Genomic DNA, 24,795 nt, shown 5'->3' on the forward strand with positions numbered 1-24,795 from the left:
CGCAGGTCGAGCCGGGGGCGTCGGGTGCAGAGTGGAAAGTCTCACGTTTCCGGCGGGAAACGTGTGGTCTTTAAAAGTTTCTTCTTTGTTTCAAAAAGTTGCAGTTTCTGGCTACTCACAGGCTTGCAGTCACCAGGGAGTCCTCCCTTGAAGTGTTAGTTTTCCGCAGGTCAAGCCGGGGGCATCGGGTGCAGAGTGGAAAGTCTCACGTCTCTGGCGGGAAACGTGTGGTCTTTAAAAGTTGCTTCTTTGTTTCAAAAAGTTGCAGTTTCTTGAACAGGGCCGCTGTTCTCGGGAGCTTCTTGGTCCTTTAGATGCAGGGTAGTCGTCTGAGGCTTCAGAGGTTGCTGGACCCTGTTGGATGCGTCGCTGTTGCAGTTTTCTTCGAAGTAGGGAGACAGGCCGGTGGGGCTGGGGCCAAATCAGTTGTCATCTCTGTCTTCACTGCAGGGCTTCAGGTCAGCAGTCCTTCTTCTCCTTTAGGTTGCAGGAATCGCTCTTCCTCGGTTCTGGGAGCCCCTAAATACTCAATTTAGGGATGTGTTTAGGTTTGGGAGGGCAGTAGCCAATGGCTACTGGCCCTGAGGGTGGCTACACCCTCTTTGTGCCTCCTCCCTGTGGGGAGGGGGGCACATCCCTAATCCTATGGGGGGAATCCTCCATCTGCAAGATGGAGGATTTCTAAAAGTAAGAGTCACCTCAGCTCAGGACACCTTAGGGGCTGTCCTGGCTGGGGAGTGACTCCTCCATGTTTTCCTCATTATCTCCTCCAGCCTTGCTGCCAAAAGTGGGGGCAGTGGCCGGAGGGGCAGGCATCTTCACTAGCTGGGATGCCCTGTGGCGCTGTAACAAAGGGGGTGAGCCTTTGAGGCTCACCGCCAGGTGTTACAGCTCATGCAGGGGGAGGTGAGAAGCACCTCCACCCAGTACAGGCTTTGTTCCTGGCCACAGAGTGACAAAGGCACTCTCCCCATGTGGCCAGCAACATGTCTGGTGTGTGGCAGGCTGGCAAAAACTAGTCAGCCCACACTGGAAGTCGGGCATGTTTTCAGGGGGCATCTCTAAGATGCCCTCTGGGTGTATTTCAAAATAAAGTGCACACTGGCATCAGTGTGCATTTATTGTGCTGAGAAGTTTGATACCAAACTTCCCAGTTTTCAGTATAGCCATTATGGTGCTGTGGAGTTCGTGTATGACAGACTCCCAGACCATATACTCTTATGGCAACCCTGCACTTACAATGTCTAAGGTATTGCTTAGACACTCTAGGGGCATAGTGCTCATGCACCTATACCCTCACCTATGGTGTAGAGCACCCTGCCTTAGGGCTGTAAGGCCTGCTAGAGGGTTGACTTATCTATGCCATAGGCAGTGTGAGGTTGGCATGGCACTCTGAGGGGAGTGCCATGTTGACTTAGTCATTTTCTCCCCACCAGGACACACAAGCTGGCAAGAAGTGTGTATGTGCTGAGTGAGGGGTCCCCAGGGTGGCATAAGACATGCTGCAGCCCTTAGAGACCTTCCCTGGCATCAGGGTCCTTGGTACCAGGGGTACCAGTTACAAGGGAAAAATATTTTGCCGTCTTTATTTGTATGCAAAAGTCTGTTTAACTGAAAACCCGGGAGCTTTAGTTATAATAGAGCCTTAGTTATAATACAGTATATTGCAAACTTTACAGCATCGCTGCAGTATGTAGGTGTGAGAAGGGCAAAAAACAATACCACCTATACCCCCCCAGGGTAAACACTTGGCAAAAGTTAACCCAGCTATATCCTGCGCTCCCGAATTTCCAAGCTACAAAAAAGCTAACAACATTGGCGGTAACTGCCGCCTACTGCCAAGGCGACGGCTGCCAACATACCGTCACCGTGGGTACCAGCCGTCCACGCGTATTATGACTGTCGACGGTATTCCACCAGAAATCTGGCGGAATACCGCTGACGGTCATGGCGGCTGATGGCGGTAAGGTGGCGCTGCTGCCAGCAGCACCGCCACGCCAGCAAAACACCGCCGACCGTATCATGAGCAATGATACGGCCTGGTGGTGTTTTGCTGGTGGACGCTGCTGCTGACAGCAGCACCGCCTCCCGTCTCCTGCCGGAGGACCCCCTTCATTCAGGTAAGTCGGGTTCTCCGAACAGAGAGGGGGGTGTGGGTGCGTGTGTGGGTGTGTTGTGGGGTTTGTGTGTGAGTGTGTGTATGTTTTTGAATGCGTGCATGTGGGTGTGAGTCACGTTGTGTGAGTGCGAAATTGACTGAATGTAAGTGTACGTGCATGTTGTGTGTAGTGAATGCATGTGTGCGCCAAAGCATGTTGGTGTGTGTTGCGGTGTGTGGGAATGCACATGTGCATGCATGGGTGAATGTAGGTATGCATGTGTATGTCTGTGTGTGTAGGTGTGTGTATGTTGGGGGAGGTCGGTAGGGTGAGGGGGAAGGTGGGTGAGGACTCTGTGGAGGCGGAGGGGGTGGGGGAGACCCACATCAGTGCCAGGGAAGGGATTCCCTGGCACTTATAGTGCCTACCGCCATGGTTTTTGTGGCGGTAAGATTACCATGAAATCCATGGCGTAGGCGGGGTCATAATCCAGAGGGTGGGAATGTAACAGCCGCCTGGCTGGAGACAGAAGTCTCCAGCCCAGCAGCCGTTCCCACCCTGGCAGTTGGTGTGTTAAAGTGGCTATCTGTGTGGCGTTTACTGCCGTGGTCATAATCCCATTTTTTTTACCGCCAGCCTGTTGGCGGTATCACCGCCACTTTATCACCGACCGCCAGGGTCATAATGAGGGCCATAATCTCAAATCTCTGGAAATAATTTTTTGTTGTGGTGTGACAGATTTAGATACTTCTGGAGGAGCAAGCAGGAGAATGCAAAGCAGTCCTTATTTGAAGTGACAAATGCAGTTGCAGGATCTGCCTGCAACCCACGCTCTAACCTCATGTGCCCAGTATTAGAGACAAAGCATTAACCTTTGAAGTAAAACAGGAACAATAAGGAGATGTCCATCTAATGGATGAAATGTACAACGTGAAAGCAGAAAACCTGTCATCGATCCCGGCTTCCCAGCTTAACCTGATTGTGTGATCCAAGGCAAAACGCTCTCTTGTGTTTGATTTAATACTCTGTTCTGTTGCACCATAAATAATAAGACTTTAGGCCACATATAGGATGCACTTAACTTTCATGTGGCCAGCCACACTCTAACCTCATTTACCAAGAATTTAAGACAAAACATTAACGTTTGTTGTGAAATAGGAGAAATAAAAAGATGTCTATTTAGTAGCTGAATTGCACAAAGTGAATGCCAAAAATCTGTGTGCTCCCCATGACCTTCGTATGCCAGGTGTAGGCCACGCTTATAATTGAGGGCTGTCGCCCTGGAGCACTGCTCTATCGAGAAGAAGGATGTCGCCCTGTGCAATGCTGTGTTCTGAAGGTGGTGTTTTCCTGTGTGCTGTTATAATCCCCATACGCAGAAGGAGGTTGTGGTGAAGTGAGAGAGCTGTCGTCCTGAAGCAGCATGCTGCTGTGAAGGAGAAGCAAGCCATTACCAGTGGAGGACGAGAAACGATTCAACTACCCAACAATTCAGTAGGATCTAAGACCTGCAGCCGGTTTTAGGGGGCTTACCGCGACATCAAGACTCTGACCACCACCAGGCCGTAGATGTGTGCCAGGGCACTCCAAACCTCCAATCCAGCAAGAGTGGGTAAGACTGAATCCTGGGCCACCAAGCTTCGGGGGCAACTCTCTCTGACTGATACCCTGCGGGGTGGAGGCACATTTTCTTTCTAAGACTTCTTTTTAGGACCTGAACTCACTAGCGTGGCCTAACTGGAATGGCATCTCTCATAAATGGGGAATACCCACAATCTTTTGACAGGGAAATGGGACTCAAGAGCTGACCCAGGGAAAGCTAGTGTCCCTGTCCTAAGAAGACTACGTATATTATTTGTAAACAAAATACATGGGTGGATGAACGAGAATGCCCATGCACCACCCATGTAATCTCTACCTGACACCCGGTAACACAAGGCAGCGCTGCCTTGTGTTAATTTCTGGTCTGTTTTTTCTTTACAAAGTCACGGAAAAACTATCCTATGAGGCGATTTCATCTTTGCATGTGTGCTGCAGCACGCATGCAAAGAGGAAATAATGGGGAGAAATCAAGATATTTCTCCTTGTTACACCTGCCTCGGGTATATGCACCAGTTTTGTGCAAACCAATGTTTACAAATCTTTGTAAATAAGAGTTTGCATCAAAATATATGGGTGGATGCATCGGAATGCCCAAGCACCACCCATGCAATGCCTACATGAAGCAAGGTAACGCAAGGCAGGGGAACGTGCTGCCTTGTGTTAGGTTTCTTTGTTTTTACAAAGCCACATACACAGGACAAGCGACAGAACCCCGAGGCAAACTCTGGGCTTCAACTTAAACATTTATTTTTTAAAACTCTGCCACAAGGAAATTGGCAACAAGGAAAAATGTGACAGTAAATCTGTTCTATTTAATTGGTTACAAAGCCTCAATTTTAAAATATCTTATGGGACCAAGGCACCTGCTGCACAGATATTTGTGTTACCAGTAAGTCTGAGGGAATAGTAATAATGGTAAGATAACTCTGGTGGTTAACGCATTTGCTGGAAAGATCTGTGTTTTGTCTAGTCCCAGTTTTGATTCAAAGTAGCATACAGGGATAATGCGTGTTCTGCAAAGCATATCATGTAACTTGCAGATAACAGATTTTTATTTTATGAAGATAGGTAAGTAGGTTACTATTTTTAACACAGAGACTCTTTTGTTAGTTGAAGTTGCATTGCAATTCCTCTAATATAGCACAGCGAGCTACAAATGACAATATGTGACACCTACACCCTGTAAGCCTCACTGTCTTATGTAACATATCTTGGACATTGATTTACAAACTTTTATGATGTATTGTCAATATAATGTGTACATGTGATGTAAAGGGCTCTGACACCCTGCATTGGGATGAATAGCGCTATAAAAGAAACAGAAATACTTGCATTTAAATTATTTTGTACTGGGGCAGAGTAATACATCTGACATTCTTACAGTGCTTGTATATCTATTGTATAGGGGGTCTGAACAAGGCTGAAATTGTGCCTCTCTTAAGTATGTGTGAAGTGCTAGCAACATGTGTGCCTTTGTTTCCCTTCCACTGCCTTTAAATCCAGCTGCCAGCCAGGATGCTCAAATAAAAGGAGGACTGATGGCCCTTTAAGTGTGGCGTTGGTTATGGCCCAGCTGGAGTCTGAAATAACAAAGCCCACTCCTGCCTGCACATTGTTGCCGAAATGAAAGCAGGAAACAAACAGGTGCTACTGATTGTGTCCCGGTGTTTGAAAATGACACCAGGACAAGTGCAGCATGTTATGCAGTGGAGCCCAACTTCTTGGCAGGGTCCACCCTGTCAAAATAGTGGGAGGACGCCGACCACCCGCGTGTATCTCTGACTTGTGCCCTGCATATCGTTGTCTCTCTCCAATCTGGGGGAGAACCTTAGGACATGAAGAAAAAGAACATTGTGCAAAAAAGAAGTAGATATACCTTCCAACATTTAGACAGCACATTTCAGAAGGAGTGCTGTGATGAAATCCTCCTGCAGAGATGGCGCTGCTTCTCAATCCGTCAAACATTTGGCAATGTCCTGCCGTGCCTGGACATTCTGTGAAGAGTTGGGGCAGTTCTTGGCCAAGGCCTGTGGCTTTGCTGTGTTGCGCGGGTTACAGGGATCTCCTGTGATGAGAATGGCCTGAAGTTCGATGTTGCTGGGGGTGTGGCCAGGATCCCAATGCAAGATAGCATCCAAAGTGGACTTTCCCACGGACATGGACCGAATCTGTTAAATATCCTGATACAGAGAGGGGAATCCATGCTGTCCAGCGATGGATTATGATGGCAAAGAGGCTGTGAAGAGAGCAACTTCAATGACCAGAGGGGAAAACCTTAGAGCTGGGACATGGAAATAGTCCATACCTCTTCATTGCATCATTGTAAAGTTAAAATGGCAGTACTGAAGTGGTGGTGAAGCCCTGTGAGGTGGCGCTGATGAGTGCCAGGCTGGAGTCCCCTCGGAGAATAGCAGGCAGGGGGGCGTTCCCAGCTGGGTGCGACACTTCAGACAGAACACCCAACCCTGACATTTCAGTTTTTACCAGAAAAAAATGTGATGTAGCTTGAAGCAAATGCCAACACACATTTATTCCTAACTCATGAGGAATACATCTATACAGACTGCTGACATCTAAAATCATTGTAGGAAAGTACCCTCTTTTTGGCATGGTTACCCCAAATTTTTGCCTGCTATCAGTATGCTTAGACTCTCTCACTGGGATCCTGCTAACCAGGACCCAGGTGATTGTGCTCTCTCCCTCTAAATGTGGTTGCCAAGGACCCTTGTGCACTCCACATTTGGCATACTGGGGTCCCCTTATTAGTCCCTAGTATATGGTACTTAGGTACCCAGGGCATTGGGACACCAGTGGTCCCCCATGGGCTGCAGCATGCATTGTGCCACCTATGGGAGCCCATGCAAAATGTGTCTGCAGGCCTGCCATTGCAGCCTGCATGAAAAGGTGCATGCACACTTTCACCACAGGCCTCTACACCAGGTCACTGTAAGTCACCACTATGGTAGGTTCTCCTAGCACAGAGGGCAAGGCGCAGGTCCACCTGTATGAGGCCCTTCCTTCATAAGCAGAGGTGCCTTTGCGAACTCCATTTACTTTGCACTGGACTTCGTAAGTGCAAGGAAGCCATTTTACCCGTGTACTGGACCTGCCCTCTTGCTGCTTGACCAGCTCAAGCAGGGGAAGGCAGAATAAAGGATTTCCTGTGGGAGAGGTGTGAAACAGGCTTGGGAGGGGTAGCCTGCCCAGGCCACTGGTTTGATTTGAAGGGCACATTTGGTGCTCTCCTTGCATAAACCAGTTTGCACCAGTCCAGGGACCCCCGGTCCCTGCTCTGGCATGAAATGGACAAAGGAAAGGGGAGTGATCACTCCCATATCCATTACCACCCTGAGGGTGGTGCCCAGAGCTTCTCTAGGCGGCCCCTCGATTTTGCCATCTTGAAACCAAGATGTGCAGAGTCACCTGGGAGCATCTGAGTGGCCAGGTCAGGCAGGTGGTGTCAGAGGTGGCATCAGAGACCCCTCCTGATAGGTGGTCACCATGCTAGATGACCAAATCCCCTTTAAGGGCACTTTAGGGACTCCCTTGCAGGTGGGTCCCCAGATTCGACTTGCAAGACTCCACCAGGACTCCTCTGCATTGTTTACTTCTACTTCTGGCCACAGGAACCGCAACTGGACTCATCAGGAACCAACAACACTGCAACTCCCGAGACAACCTCGCCATGTAGCATTGTTTCTCAGGCTCCTTCCAGCAACTGCAGTATTTCCCCAGCTGGGGTCAGCACGACTTCAGCTGCACTAAGAAGCAAGAAGGAATCTCTCTTGGAGCGAAGGAGTCACTCATCTGCATCTGCAGGCACCGACAGCAACAGCATCCGGATGCATGAATCTGCTCTACTCTAGAACTGCATGGATCCTGCATCACAGGCTGTGGTCTGGAGTGGTCCCCTTGGTCCTCTCTGTCTGCTGTCTAACTTGGGAGACGGTGAGCCCTTACCTCTCCTTGCAGGACAGTACCCCTGTGTACTGCGACTCTTGCAGCAACCAAGGCTTGTTGGGTTCTGCTCCAAGGGATGTGCCGGCTTCCAGTAGCCCCAGCCTCCAGCACTTCATCCTGTCAAGAACAGTCTCCTCTCTGCAGCCACGTGGGACTCCTCTCCAGGTGTTCTTACTGGGCCTCACTGCAACCACTGTGCCTGCTGCCAGTGGGTTGCCTAGGGGGGCTGCAACTGTTTCTTCTGGCTCTCCCAACTGCTGAGGGTCAGCATGGACTCCCCTCCAAGGGTCATGTTCCCTGGACCTTGCTGGTCCTTTTCAACCTTGCAACTCTCCGTTTGCTTCTTCTTGCATTTGCCAAGGCTTATTGGTGGTTCTCCTAACCACCGACCATCTGCAACCCAGCGACTGACGTGGGACACCATCTACACTGCTCCAAGGACTCCTCTTCTACTCCTGGGCTCCACAGCTGGTCATCTCCTTCCCCTGACTTCCCTGATATTCATCCACAGAAGGGTGGGTAGTGGCTCCTGCCCCAACTGGACACTCCATGGTGGACTGGACTCTGTCCCCTTCTTTTGCAGGTCCTCCTCATCCAGAATCCACCTTTAGTTTCTTCTGATCAGGTCCTCTGTTAGTCCATGGGAAGACCAGGTACCTACCTCTGCTCTCCTGGTCATGGGAGTCACTTAGGTACTCATCTCTTGGGGTCCCTAGTTCTTCCAGCTTCCCTCTAATGACTCCATATCCTGGGGTGGGGGACTTCACTTCGCCCTCACTATTTCCTATACTTCTTGACAATGCTTGTTGTTTCTGTGTATTGCGTATATATATATATACATATATATATATATATATATATATATATATATATTTATATCAGTGATAGCTCTGATGTCTAAGTGCCTAAGGCTGAGCCTGTAAGATGTGTGTGTGATTTATCTAGGCCTCTATGGACACAGGGCCTAGGATGAGCATCATGAGTACTTCAGCGTAGGAAGCTGGCTACCTATGCAGTGAACCAATTTAGGGGATCACTATGCAGATACTGTGGGGCAACCCTTATTGGTTTGCAGGAGCAAAAGTGACAATCCCAAAAGCTCTCTTGTGCTGCAGAGTGGGCCAGCAGTTAGGCTTATCAAAGGGTAGTACTAAGCATTTGTTGAACGTGCAGAGCCAATAAATGAGACACACTCAAGAAGCAACTCGAGACCAATTGTTTAGAAAAATAGTTACTTTGAATGTATTATTTATAAACACCAGAACATTTGCAGAAGAACAAATGCTGTAGCAGTTCTTAGAATGATCTGCAAGTAAGTAACACTTTTTGTAGATGAATGTGTTTTATGCAGTATGAGTTCCAAAGTACTATGGCTGCATAGAAGTTCTTACACTCAGTTTTCAGGGGTCTCCTGAAGGTAGGGTGCTAGGGGTGCAAAGTTATTGACAAAACAAGCAGTTCAGGTTTACCTGCTCAGGAGTGTCCGGGTGCAGTGATGTTGGTCGTGTTGGGCTCCTGCGCAACTAACACTTGGCGACAAGGGGCCACCTGGAAACAGAATTAAGGAGATACTTGGGTACAAATCTGGGAGCTCCCAACAGTGGGGGCTTGGTTGTTGGGTGTCTGGAGAGAGGGGGTACACCGCTGGAAGTTGTGGACCCGGGCCAGGGTGCTCAGGTGGAGAGGATCCTTAGCAGTGGTGCTCCTGTGTCAAGGCACACTAGGGGGGTCATTACAACATTGGCGGTAAAAGGCGCTTACCGCCGTGCAGAAGACCGCCAAAACACTGCCGCTGCGGCGGTATTCCGCCACAGCTATTATGACACACATCTTGGAATCCGCGGAAATTCAGACACCCACACAACACCGCCACACCAAAGGTCAGTGATAAACTGGCGGAAACAAATCCTCCACCTCCACGCCAACAGAAACACGCCCATGCTATTACGACCCACGAATCCACGCGGGGGTCTTTCAACTGCGGTATTCCATTGGCGGTACACACCGCCGCGTTCAAAATACACACACATCTCCAAAACACCGCCACATTGGACAATTCAAAATACACACACCTGATACACATACAAACAACACTCCCACACACCCCACACAATATAAAACACACACCCACATCACCCACAAACCCATACGACTAAAAAATCACGAACGAAGGCCAGAGAGAGAGCACAGAATAGACAACCCCATCACACAGAGGCACACAACACCATCACCCACACAACATCCACGCACAAAACACCACACACCACTACACTCACCACATTCATCACCACATACACCACCCCACACATCACCCACACCACCCCATGTCACGCCAAAGACACCCCCGCTTCTCCGAGGAGGAGCTGAGGGTCATGGTGGAGGAAATCGTCCGGGTGGAGCCACAGCTATTTGGCTCATAGGTACAGCACACATCAATAGCCAGGAAGATGGAGTTATGGTGCAGAATAGTGGACAGGGTGAACGCCGTGGGACTGCACCCAAGAAATAGGGAGGACATCAGGAAGAGGTGGAACGACCTACGGGGGAAGGTGCGTTCAACGGTCTCCAGGCACAACATCGCAGTACAGCGGACTGGCGGCGGACCCCCACCTCCTCCACCACAACTAACAACATGGGAGGAGCAAGTCTTGGCCATCATGCATCCAGAGGGCCTCGGAGAAGTCAGTGGAGGATGGGACACTGGTAAGTCCAATCTTAACTATCATATCCCCCACCCTCCTGCATGCTATCATACACCCCCACCCTCACACCCTCCCCTATCACTCCAAATCCTCACTAATCTACCCATAACACAAACCACCCATCCCAACACCATGCCCTGCATGACACAACTAAGCATGGACACCCATCACTAAAGCATGCCCACTGCACATACCCAGAACACCCCCCAACCATCATCACACAAACCCACACACAGGAATGCTTGCACTGGGGTACACAAACACCCACCCATTGCACACCATTACACACACACATGCAATAATCATGCTCTTATGGCCCTGCAGGAACACGAAGGACCGTCACCACACCAGAGGGTCCAGACAACACCACTCCACCCCCAGAAGAGGCCCACAGTGACGAGAGCAGCTGCGCCCTACTGGATCCTGATGACCAGGCCGGACCATCGTGGGCCTCGGGACAGTCGGTTCCCCTTGCACAGGCACAGCCCAACACCGACCTTCCACCCTCTGTTAACACCAGCACAGCACCCACCCAGCGGGCCCAAACCTCCCTATCCTCCATCATGGGAGCATACCACCACTCCCAGGAGACGATGGCCATGGTCCTGGACAAGTTGCAGGAGACCCTGCGCCTGCAGGACAAACTGTATTTGGGGTTCAGGGAGGAGCTCAGGACCATCAGCTCCGCCCTGGGCACCATCGTAGGGGTGCTGAAGGACATACAGAAGACCTTGAGGGACACCGTGGCACTCCATGGGGCCCCTGACACTAGCCAGGATGATGAACTGCCCACCACCTCCGCCGGCGCTAGTGGACAGGACGCCCTGCCACAGGACCACCACACCAGCACCCCACCCCCTGCAGACAGACAACCACCACACAAGCAGTCCCTGAGATCCAGGAACAGGACAGAGCAAGATGGCAAGACCCCCGCCAGGAAATTAGACCACCCTGATTGTCACCCCACTGTCCCACTTTGTTACCCTGTCCATACTTAAACTGCACCAGCTCCACTTCCTATGCCCAGATGGGCAGTGCACCTATGAGACTAATAGACTGGACTCTGGCATGGACATTCCTCCGCCATCACCCATCCTCATTGTACAACCCCCTCACATTTCAGAGCACTTCAATAAACACCCTTGAAACACAAAACAATCTGGAGTCAGTCTGTGATTTAGTAAATATGTATTATCAATGACAGTGTCATAATGGGTTTACCATTGTAAGGCTAACATACTTATGTCACACATCACAAGCACTTGAAGGATGCAACCAGTTGACACGTAGGTAACCACACCTGTGAAACCGTAATGGAAGGGTACAACTCAGTTTCCAAATAGTGATTTAAATCGAGAAACAGGATAGAGATAGACGTGTGAAAGTTAATGTAATGCTAAAAATGAAAATGTTCTCACCTGTGTCTCACTGGAAATATTGCTGTATGACTGACTCCCTGTTGTCGTTGTCTTCTTCCTCAGCTTCATCCTCATCACTGTCCACAGGCTCCACAGACTCCACAGCTGCTACAACACCGTCATCTGGATCATCCTCCTGCAGAAAAGGCACCTGGCGTCGCAAAGCCAAATTATGGAGCATGGAGCAGGCGATGATGATGTCGCACACCTTCTTCGGTGAGTAGAATAGGGATCCACCTGTCATATGGAGGCACCTGAACCTGGTCTTCAGGAGGCCGAAGGTGCGTTCGATCACCCTCCTAGTCCGCCCATGGGCCTCATTGTACCGTTCCTCTGCCCTGGTCCTGGGATTCCTCACTGGGGTCAATAGCCAGGACAGGTTGGGGTAACCAGAGTCCCCTAATTAGCCATACACGGTGCCTCTGGAGTTGACCCATCATATCAGGGATGCTGCTATTCCGCAGGATGTAGGCGTCATGCACTGAGCCAGGGAACATTGCATTTACCTGCGAGATGTACTGGTCTGCCAAACAGACCATCTGGACATTCATGGAATGATAACTCTTCCTGTTCCTGTACACCTGTTCACTCCTGTGGGGGGGGGACCAGAGCTACATCGGTGCCATCAATGGCACCGATGACGTTGGGGATATGTCCAAGGGCATAGAAGTCACCTTTCACTGTAGGCAAATCCTCCACCTGAGGGAAAATGATGTATCTCCTTACGTGTTTCAGCAGGGCAGACAACACTCTGGACCACACGTTGGAAAACATAGGCTGGGACATCCCTGATGCCATGGCCACTGTTGTCTGAAAAGACCCACTTGCAAGGAAATGGAGCACTGACAGCACCTGCACGTCAGGGGGGATTCCAGTCGGATGGCGGATTGGTGACTTTAGGCCTGGTTCCAACTGGGTACATAGTTCCTGGCTTGTGGCACGGTCAAACCGGTAGTTGACGATGACATGTCTCTCTTCCATTGTCAACAGGTCCACCAGCGGTCGGTACACCAGAGGATTCCGCCATCTTCTCATATGTCGCAGCTGACGGTGCCTACGAAGGACAACAGCGAAGAACCAGTCATTATTCCTCCAGGTATGTACCCACAGTTACACACAAGACTACACCACTCACAAAACCCTTCCTATATGTGTGTTGAGTGTAGGCCTAGCTATGTGTGACGCAGTAGTAAATGAATCCATGTGGGCCCCTGAAATGGCGGCTGCCTGACCTCTAAACTGGGACAATTGGATTGTGGGGTAACTTCGCTGGCGTTGCACACCGTCACGGTAGGCAGTCGTAGACCGCGGCGCAATGCTGCATTGGTTAACATTGGACCCTATGGGTCCCAGGAGCCAATGAACAGGTGCGCCGGCGGTGATGATGCGCCCGCCGCGGACGTCACCACCACTGACGTCACTGCCATTTTCTATCTGTTCAATCACTAGATACCTGACCTTCGACAGGAGAGGACCTACACTGCAAGTGCTGCTGTGACCTCGGTCTGGAAGCGACGATGGCTGCTGCTTCTGGGGAAAGGGCCCCTGCCTTCACATCGGAGGAGTTGGAGAAACTGGTAGACGGGGTCCTCCCCCAGTACACGCTACTCTACGGTCCTCCAGACCAACAGGTTAGTACACAGGGAGCACGTTGTATGGGCTAGGCCTGGGTGGAGAGGGCTGGTTGGAAGAGGGAAGGGGGCAGAGTTCATAGAACAACAATGCATGGGAATGAATGGGCCACATGGCCAGAGTAGGGAGTGTGCCACTCACAACGACGGTGCAGTTGTTAATGACTGTTCCTCTTCCCTTGTGCATGTCATGAAGGTCAGCGCCAACCACAAGAGGGACATTTGGCGTGCCATCGCCAAGGAGGTCCGGACCCTGGGGGCCCACCAGAGACGGGGCACCCACTGCCATAAGAGATGGGAGGACATTTGCTGCTGCAGCAAGAAGACGGCGGAGGCTCAGCTGGGGATGGCCTCCCAACGTTGGAGGGGTGCCCGTCGCACCATGACCCCCCTGATGTTCCGGATCCTGGTGGTGGCCTACCCGGAGTTGGATGGGCGCTTGAGGGCATCACAGCAGACACAAGGGGGTGAGTACAACCTCATTCTGCTGACTATGCGCGTAGTGGAGGGGTCTGGATGGGGGAGGTGGGCTGTGGGTGTCCCTAGGCCAGGGCGAGTTAGGTAGGCAAGGCCCCTCCGTAATGTAGTCCATGTGGCACTCTACACCACCTCAGCAGAGTGCCAAGTCGAGGTACAGTTGTCCCTGTGGCATCAATGTGCGCAGATGTCCACCATTGCCATGTAGGCCATATCCTAGAAATTGCATGTGCAGGGGTCAGGAGCACGGCGTAATGCAGGGTGCTGCTGCGTCTGTTTTGTCTGCCAACGGTAGCGGTAATCCATGCACTAAAACTCTCTTTCTTCTGTCTCCCCCCCTTTTTCTGCTCTCCCTGTCCTTTTGTACATCAGCATCAACAGGCGGAGGTACAGTGGCACCGGAGCACGAGGGAGCTGCATCCCACATGGCCATGGAGGGCACACCACAGACTCTGAATGCACCAGTGGGACGGAGGGCGAGGGGAGCTTCACGTCGGCCACCGGATCACCAAGCAGCGACACGGACTCGTTCGCCGATGGGGGCTCCCTTGTGGTGGCGGCACCATCTGTGCCCCCCACCTCTACAGGTACAGCCGCCACCTCCCCTACCAGCACGCCCTCCCAGCAGCCCCTCAGCGTTCGCCCCGTGCCCGCTCACCCAGGAGGGTGGGCATCACCTTCGCCCCAGGCACCTCAGGCCCTGCCCCAGTCACCCCTACTGCCCTCAGTGAGGAGGCCATTGACCTCCTCAGGTCACTCACTGTTGGGCAGTCTACCATTATGAATGCCATCCATGGTGTAGAACGAGAGTTGCAACACGGTAATGCATTCCTGGAGGGCATTCATTCTGGTCAGGCTGTCCTTCAGCGAACCCTGCAATCTCTGGCCTCAGCACTGATGGCAGCCTTTGTCCCTGTGTCTAGCCTCCTCCCTCCAACTTCCTCCACCCAGACCCAATCTCCTGTACCCCAGCCCATCCCAAGCACACCTACAGACCAGCATGCACACAAGTCAACACACACAAGTAGCTCAAGCAAACATAGGCACCACACACACCACAGGCACTCACGCAAGCCTCACCCACTTACAGACACAGCAACATCCACTGCCTCCACTGTGTCCCCCTCCTCCTCTTCTCCCTCCTCCCTCCCAGTCTCGTCTACACACACAACTGCATGCACCACATCTACGGGCACCATGAATCGAACAAGGACACCCAGCACCACAAGCCGCTCACCTGCACTCACCACCTCCACTGCCATTTACACGTCCCCTGTGTCCTCTCCCAGTGTGTCTGTGACACCCCCTCCCAAAGTACACAAAACCCGGCAATCACTCACCCAACATCCATCCACCTCACGACAGCCTCCAGTACCTGCACCCAAAACACCTAAAGTGACACCTCTGACAACCACCTCCTCTTCCTCCACTCCCAGACCCCATCCAACTACCCATCCCAGTGTTCGTCAGAAACTGTCCCTCTGTAAAGTTGACCTTTTTGCCCCCACCCCCCCTCCAATTCATCAGTCCTGTCGTAGCGCCTCAGCCAAAAAGCCTCCAATACCAGTGGTGCCTGTTTAAGGTTTGTGGAGTGCACCGGCCACCAGGGCAGGCAGTAGGACCCGGAGCCAAGGCACTGGCAGCCCACCCCCTGTAAAGGCTATAAAATTGGAGAGTGGACGACGGGACCGTGTTAAGACTCCTGGTGAGAAAACAACTGACATGGGTTCCAAGGGGATTGGAGAGTCAGCTGTGACTCCACCAAAGGTGGGGAAGGGCTAGAGGAAGTCTGCCCAGCCTGTTGTGAGTGTCACGGCGGAGAAGTGTGCCATCATTTCCGGCGGTCAACACACAACCGCCAGCACCGTCGTCACTGGTCCAGAGACCACCGCCAGAGTCACAGCCCAGGAGGGCCCAAGTATCGTCACTGGTCCGGAGACCACCGCCAGAGTCACAGCCCAGGAGGGCCCAAGTATCGTCACTGGTCCAGAGACCACCGCCAGAGTCACAGCCCAGGAGGGCCCAAGTATCGTCACTGGTCCGGAGACCACCGCCAGAGTCACAGCCCAGGAGGGCCCAAGTATCGTCACTGGTCCAGAGACCACCGCCAGAGTCACAGCCCAGGAGGGCCCAAGTATCGTCACTGGTCCGGAGACCACCGCCACAGTCACAGCCCAGGAGGGGCCAAGTATCGTCACTGGTCCAGAGACCACCGCCAGAGTCACAGCCCAGGAGGGCCCAAGTATCGTCACTGGTCCGGAGACCACCGCCAGAGTCACAGCCCAGGAGAGGCCAAGTATCGTCACTGGTCCAGAGACCACCACCGTAGTTAGTGCCCTGGAGGGCCCCGGCTGCCACAGCCCAGCTGGGCAATGATGGAACGTCATGCCACACACCAATGCCCAGTGTAGAGAACGTCATGCCACACACCAATGTCCGTAGCAGAACCGCCATGTCAAAGCACCGCTGAACAGGGCAAAGACCACCATGGAAAAGCACTGCTGAACAGGGCAAAGACCGCCATGGCAAAGCACCGCTGAACAGGGCAAAGACCGCCATGGAAAAGCACCGCTGAACAGGGCAAAGACCGCCATGGCAAAGCACCGCTGAACAGGGCAAAGACCGCCATGGCAAAGCACCGCTGAACAGGGCAAAGACCGCCATGGAAAAGCACCGCTGAACAGGGCAAAGACCGCCATGGCAAAGCACAGCTGAACAGGGCAAAGACCGCCATGAAAAAGCACGCTGAACAGGGCAAAGACCGCCATGGAAAAGCACCGCTGGACAGGGCAAAGACCGCCATGTAAAAGCACCGCTGAACAGGGCAAATACCGCCATGGCAAAGCACCGCTGAACAGGGCAAAGACCGGGTAGGAATGAATGGCCCACCACATCAGGCATCCTTATCCCATGTGCAGCTGGGACAGTGACAGGACAGGAACTTTCACGGGGAGACTCATCCAGTCTGGGCACCAGTCCCCCCCAGTACCAGTAGAGACCTGCATCTACTTGAGTGACTGTGGCTTTGCACTCCCCAGGATGGCACAGTGGGCAAGCAACCCACTGTAGAGACTTGTGAGACTGTGGCTTTGCACTCCCCAGGATGGCACAGTGGGCAAGCCACCCACTGTAGAGACTTGTGAGACTGTGGCTTTGCACTCCCCAGGATGGCACAGTGGGCAAGCCACCCACTGTAGAGACTTGAGAGACTGTGGCTTTTCACTCCCCAGGATGGTAGAGTGGGCAACCCAACCACTGTAGAGACTTGAGAGACTGTGGCTTTGCACTCCCCAGGATGGCACAGTGGGCCACCCCACCCACAGTAGAGACTTGAGAGACTGTGGCTTTGCACTCCCCAGGATAATGCAGTGGGCAACCCACCCACTGTAGAGACTTGAGAGACTGTGGCTTTGCACTCCTCAGGATACATCAATGGGCATGGAGCCCCGTCGTGGATCTGGCTTTGCAGTCATATGGCTGAGGTGCCCCCCCTTCCCTTCCCCCTGAGGTGCCTGTAGTATTTCTATCTGATGCCCCGGCAGTGTTCTCTCCGATTGTGGTCAGGTATCCTTTGCGGGCCTCACCCATGCATTTTTGGACTGTTGGTGCACGGACATTGTTATTTACATATCTGCACTACTTCTCGTATTGTATATAATTATGACTGATTTTCAAATAGGAGAAGTGTGGCTCAATGGTTAGAGCGGCAGACCCTGAAGCAGAGATCTGGCTCAAGACCAGGGTTCAAGTCCCGCTTCGGCAGGTCTTGGGCTCAATTCCCCTTGACCAGATAATTCTCGCCTCGGTGCCTAATCTAATTCATGGGTCCCACTCTGCAACTCTGGGCAATAGCTTGCTTAATCTCCACAACGACCCCACCAGCGCTTGGATGCCTGGCTTCACCCTGGGGGTGCTCAGGAGTGGGTACCTCACAGGGAAAAGCCTGGAGGGGTTCCATAGCGGTATGAGTACAGCGCCTTGAGACCCTAACGGGTGAGTAGTGTGCTATACAAGTGCTAATTTACAAATATATATCTGTATATTTTTGTATGACATGTATATTGCCACATTACAATGTTTGACCGAATTTCGCATTGTCTTTTCATTCTTCCGGGGGGATTGTGGGTTGTTACTGTGAGTTTTGTGAAAGCATTGGTGTGTATGTTGTAATATGCGAGGGTGGGGGTGTTTGGTGGGTGTCCCCCTAACTTTTGCCTCCCCCCTCCCCTATGTCGTAGGTGCAGTACTCACCGTTGTCTTCGGCGCCTACGTAGCTGTTGGTCGTAGAGGACCAGAAACACAAGGGCAGGTAGTATTTGGAGTTCCGGCTCCATGGAGTCCTCGTTCCTCGTGGGATGTGTTCAGGTGAGCGTTTTCCCATAGCAAAAGCTGTTTCCGCCGTGTTTTTATCCACGGAGAATCCGCCCCGGAAGATTGGCGGGTTGTAATACTGTGGGCGGTACATTGTCTCCCGCCTGTCTGTTGGCGGTGACCGCCGCGCTGCTTGTCTGTATCGCCGTGGCGGGCGGTGTGTTAAAGTGGCTGTCTTTGTTGGCGGTTTCCGCCAGGGTCATAATTCACTTTTTTTGTCCGCCGGCCTGTTTGCGGTATTTCCGCAGCTTTAACACCGTCCGCCAGGGTTGTAATGACCCCCTAGGTTCTTTGGAGGACCTGCAAAAGGAGAGGCAAGAAAAGGCAACAGAACGACTGTGAAGGCTGTCCTCTGCAATGCTGACATCCTTCGCCATTGGGTCTTTGGATCTACTGTTGGAGTCTGAAGTAGGCTTCAACAAGCCTTGATTGATGCAATGGGTCCAGTACCTCAGGCGCTGGTGCAGCTCGGCACTGGTGGATCCTTGGGTCTTCTTGCTTAGAGAGGAGACAAAACTGGCTTCTTGGAGCACGAGGACCTACTCCTGGATGACTACTGTGATGATCGGCCCAAGGGTCAGCAGGTCGGTGGACTGGATGGTTGCAGTTGGTGCCTGCAAGCAGCAGGGAAGTGGCTGCTCCACTCCAAGGGCGATGCTGATGGGCTGGCGAAGTGCTGGGGAGCCTCCAAGGCTTTTGGAGTCCCCACAGCTACAGGATGAGTCAGGAATGTCAGGATGGCAGCAGGCAAGCAGGCAAGGTTTCACTCCAAAAGTTCACCAGCTGTCTGCTGTTGTCGCTTTCCCAGTTCTTCTGTGTCCTCTTCTCTTTGTTGTCAGTTTAATCTGGCTCCTGGCGTTGAGGTGCCAAGTAAATACTAAATTTAGGGGCATTTTAGGGCAGTGTAGAGAAGTAACCATTGGGCTACTTATCCTTGGGGGGTCTACACCCCAATATGGCCTCTTCCTGTGGGGAGTGGGAGCATCCCTATCCTAGGAGGCCTGTCTGCAACCAAAACCAAGATGATGGAACACTTCTACGAGTGTCCACTTCGGGTAGCCCACCTTGGGGATGTGGTTAGCCCAGAGGTGGTACATGCCTACTGACTAGCTAATTTTTCCACCTGCCCTGGTGCCAAATGGGGCGCAGAGCAGGGGGTGTCTACACCCAGGACTGGGGAAGCCAGGGCTCTGCATACCAAAGGCAGCAGGGTCTTCGAAGATCCCGGTCTGGATCTGTAGATCTGCTAGCCATCCTGCTGGAGAGAGTGGTAACACCCCTCTCTGGAGTAGGCATTTTTTCTGCCCTCTCAGAACACGAACTCTCACATCCAAGAGGTCAGAAATGTGTCTGGTGGTGACAGACTAGACTAAACTAGTCAGTCAGCACACTAAGAGACCAAGGTTCAAGGGGCACCTCTAAGGTGCCCTATGGGTGCATATTAGAATAAATCCAAGCCTGGAATCTGCCTGGATTTATTATGATGAGGTGTTTGATACCAAACACCATGGGGTTCAGTGAAGCCATTGGGTGACTGGGTGTAGGAAAGTACCATCTTGCCTGGCATGTTACCCCCATTTTTCACTGTATATATGTTGTTTTAGTTGTATGTGTCACTGGGACCCTGCTAGTCAGGGCCCCAGTGCTCATAAGTGTGCCTGAATGTGTTACCTGTGTTATGACTAACTGTCTCACTGAGGCTCTGCTAACCAGAACCTCAGTGGTTATGCTCTTTCATTACTTTCAAATTGTCACTAACAGGCTAGTGACCAATTTTACCAATTTACATTGGCTTACTGGAACACCCTTATAATTCCCTAGTATATGGTACTGAGGTACCCAGGGTATTGGGGTTCCAGGAGATCCCTATGGGCTGCAGCATTTCTTTTGCCACCCATAGGGAGCTCTGACAATTCTTACACAGGCCTGCCACTGCAGCCTGAGTGAAATAACGTCCACGTTATTTCACAGCCATTTTACACTGAACTTAAGTAACTTATAAGTCACCTATATGTCTAACCTTTACCTGGTAAAGGTTGGGTGCTAAGTTACTTAGTGTGAGGGCACCCTGGCACTAGCCAAGGTGCCCCCACATTGTTCAGGGCCAATTCCCCGGACTTTGTGAGTGCGGGGACACCATTACACGCGTGCACTACATATAGGTCACTACCTATATGTAGCTTCACAATGGTAACTCCGAATATGGCCATGTAATATGTCTATGATCATGGAATTGCCCCCTCTATACCATCCTGGCATAGTTGGCACAATCCCATGATCCCAGTGGTCTGTAGCACAGACCCTGGTACTGCCAAACTGCCTTTCCCGGGGTTTCACTGCAGCTGCTGCTGCTGCCAACCCCTCAGACAGGCATCTGCCCTCCTGGGGTCCAGCCAGGCCTGGCCCAGGATGGCAGAACAAAGGACTTCCTCTGAGAGAGGGTGTTACACCCTCTCCCTTTGGAAAATGGTATGAAGGCAGGGGAGGAGTAGCCTCCCCCAGCCTCTGGAAATGCTTTCATGGGCACATTTGGTGCCCATTTCTGCATAAGCCAGTCTACACCGGTTCAGGGACCCCTTAGCCCTGCTCTGGCACGAAACTGGACAAAGGAAAGGGGAGTGACCACTCCCCTGACCTGTACCTCCCCTGGGAGGTGCCCAGAGCTCCTCCAGTGTGCTCCAGACCTCTGCCATCTTGTAAACAGAGGTGCTGCTGGCACACTGGACTGCTCTGAGTGGCCAGTGCCATCAGGTGACGTCAGAGACTCCTCCTGATAGGCTCCTTCGGGTGTTGCTAGCCTATCCTCTCTCCTAGGTAGCCAAACCCTCTTTTCTGGCTATTTAGGGTCTCTGTCTCTTGGGATTCCTTAGATAACGAATGCAAGAGCTCATCCGAGTTCCTCTGCATCTCTCTCTTCACCTTCTGCCAAGGAATCGACTGCTGACCGCGCTGGAAGCCTGCAAAACTGCAACATAGTAGCAAAGACGACTACTGCAACTCTGTAATGCTGATCCTGCCGCCTTCTCGACTGTTTTCCTGGTGGTGCATGCTGTGGGGGTAGTCTGCCTCCTCTCTGCACTAGAAGCTCCGAAGAAATCTCCCGTGGGTCGACGGAATCGTCCCCCTGCAACCGCAGGCACAAAAGAACTGCATCACCGGTACCTTGGGTCTCCTCTCAGCACGACGAGCGAGGTCCCTTGAATCCAGCAACTCTGTCCAAGTGACTCCCACAGTCCAGTGACTCTTCAGTCCAAGTTTGGTGGAGGTAAGTCCTTGCCTCCCCACGCCAGACTGCATTGTTGTAAACTGCGACTTTTGCAGCTACTCCGGCCTCCGTGCACTTCCGGCGGAAATCCTTTGTGCACAGTCCAGCCTGGGTCCACGGCACTCTAACCTGCATTGCACGACCTCCTAAGTTGTTCTCCGGCGACGTGGGACTCCTTTGTGCGACTTCGGGTGAGCACTGTTTCACGCATCCTCGTAGTGCCTGTTTCTGGTACTTCTCCGGGTGCTGCCTGCTGCTGAGAGGGCTCCTTGTCTTGCTCGATGTCCCCTCTGTCCCCTGACGCAATTTGCGACATCCTGGTCCCTCCTGGGCCACAGCAGCATCCAAAAACCCTTACCGCATGATTTGCAGCTAGCAAGGCTTGTTGGTGGTCTTTCGGCGGGAAAACACTTCTGCACAACTCTCCACGGCGTGAAGGATCCGTCCTCCAAAGGGGAAGTCTCTAGCCCTTGTCGTTCTTGCAGAAACCTACGCTTCTACTGTCCAGTAGCAGCATCTTTGCATCCACAGCTGGCATTTCCTGGGCATCTGCCCATCTCCGACTTGCTTGTGACTTTTGGACTTGGTCCCCTTGTTCCACAGGTACCCTCGACTGGAAATCCATCATTGTTGCAATATTGGTTTGTGTCTTTCCTGCAGAATTCCCCTATCACGACTTCTATGTCCTTTGGGGAACTTTAGTGCACTTTGCACTCACGTTTCAGGGTCTTGGGGTGGGCTATTTTTCTAACCCTTACTATTTTCTAATAGTCCCAGCGACCCTCTACAAGGTCACATAGGTTTGCGGTCCATTCGTGGTTCGCATTCCACTTTTGGAGTATATGGTTTGTGTTGCCCCTATCCCTATGTGTCTCCATTGCATCCTATTGTAACTATACATTGTTTGCACTGTTTTCTAATACTATTACTGCATATTTTGGTATTGTGTACATATATCTTGTGTATATTTGCTATCCTCATACTGAGGGTACTCACTGAGATACTTTTGGCATATTGTCATAAAAATAAAGTACCTTTATTTTTAGTATATCTGTGTATTGTGTTTTCTTATGATATTGTGCATATGACACTAAGTGGTACTGTAGGAGCTTCACTTGTCTCCTAGTTCAGCCTAAGCTGCTCTGCTAAGCTACCATTATCTATCAGCCTATGCTGCTAGACACCCTATACACTAATAAGGGATAACTGGGCCTGGTGCAAGGTGCAAGTACCCCTAGGTACTCACTACAAGCCAGTCCAGCCTCCTACATTGGTTGTGCAGCGGTGGGATAAGTGCTTTGAGACTACTTACCACTCTTGTCATTGTACTCTTCATAAGAGAAAAATATACAAAACAAGTTCAGTGTATGTACACATAACTAAAAAGTTTTGCATTTCCTCTTTTCACTCTTTTCTAAAGTGCTGAAAAGTACTTCTAAACTTTCAAAAAGTTCTTAAAAAGTTTAAAAAGTTTTTTTTCTGTCTTTCTAAAAAGCTCTAAAAACTTTTTCTCACTTTTTCTGTCACTTAAACTCTTTCTAAAATGTCTGGCACAGGCCAAAATGTTGATCTGTCCAAACTTGCATATGACCACCTTAGCTGGAAAGGAGCAAGGAGTCTCTGTGTAGAAAGAGGTTTGAGTGTAGGGAAGAATCCTTCTTTGGAATTATTGCTTAACATGCTTAGAGAACAAGATAAGGCCATAGGGGCCACATCTGTTGAAAAAGTAGCAAATGGTTCCCAATCTGATCCAGGGACTCCCCCAGGAAAAGATTCAGGAAAGAAACTTCTTAGCCTGCCCATTACTAGACAGTCTAGCATAGTTGGTACAGATGCTGGGTCACATCATACAGATGGTGTGCTCTCACATTACACTGTTAGCCAAGCTGTTAGGGTGCCTTCTGTAAGGGACAGGTCTCCTTCTGTCCATTCTCACCATACTTCTGTGTCTAGGAATGTCCCTCCCACCCACCCTGATGACAGATTGTTAGAAAGGGAGCTCAATAGATTGAGAGTGGAACAAACCAGACTGAAGCTCAAGAAGCAACAGCTGGATTTGGATAGACAGTCCTTAGAAGTAGAGAAGGAGAGACAGAAACTGGGTTTAGAAACCCATGGTGGCAGCAGCAGTATTCCCAATAGTCATCCTGCAAAAGAGCATGATTCTAGGAATCTGCACAAGATAGTTCCCCCTTATAAGGAGGGGATGACATTAACAAGTGGTTTGCTGCACTTGAGAGGGCCTGTGCTGTACAGGATGTCCCTCAAAGGCAGTGGGCTGCTATCCTATGGCTATCATTTAGTGGAAAGGGTAGGGATAGGCTCCTTACTGTGAAAGAAAGTGATGCCAATAATTTTACAGTTCTTAAGAATGCACTCCTGGATGGTTATGGCTTAACCACTGAACAATACAGGATAAAGTTCAGAGAGACCAAAAAGGAGTCTTCACAAGACTAAGTTGATTTCATTGACCATTCAGTGAAGGCCTTGGAGAGGTGGTTACATGGCAGTAAAGTTACTGATTATGACAGCCTGTATAACTTGATCCTGAGAGAGCATATTCTTAATAATTGTGTGTCTGATTTGTTGCACCAGTACTTGGTGGACTCTGATCTGACCTCTCCCCAAGAATTGGGAAAGAAGGCAGACAAATGGGTCAGAACAAGGGTGAACAGAAAAGTTCATACAGGGGGTGACAAAGATGGCAACAAGAAGAAGGATGGTAAGTCTTCTGACAAGGGTGGGGACAAATCTAAAAATGAGTCTTCATCAGGCCCACAAAAACACTCTGGTGGGGGTGGTGGGCCCAAATCCTCTTCAAATCAAAACAAAGAAAAGAAACCATGGTGCTATTTATGTAAAATAAAAGGCCATTGGACAACAGATCCCAGTTGTCCAAAGAAAAGCACCAAGCCTCCTACCACTACAACCCCTACTGCTACACCTAGTGTCCCTACTAATAGCAGTGGTGGTGGGAGCAAACCTACTAATAGCCAATCCAAGGGAGTAGCTGGGCTCACTTTTGGTAACTTAGTTGGGGTTGGTCTGATTAGGGAGACCACAGAGGCTGTGTTAGTCTCTGAGGGGGCTATTGATTTAGCCACCTTGGTTGCTTGTCCCCTTAACATGGATAAGTACAAGCAACTACCCCTAATAAATGGTGTTGAGGTTCAGGCCTACAGGGACACTGGAGCCAGTGTGACTATGGTCATAGAGAAACTGGTCCACCCTGAACAACACCTACTTGGTCACCAGTACCAAGTAACCAAT

Source organism: Pleurodeles waltl, chromosome 3_2 (assembly GCF_031143425.1).
Source record: "Pleurodeles waltl isolate 20211129_DDA chromosome 3_2, aPleWal1.hap1.20221129, whole genome shotgun sequence".
Lineage (NCBI taxonomy): Eukaryota > Metazoa > Chordata > Amphibia > Caudata > Salamandridae > Pleurodeles > Pleurodeles waltl.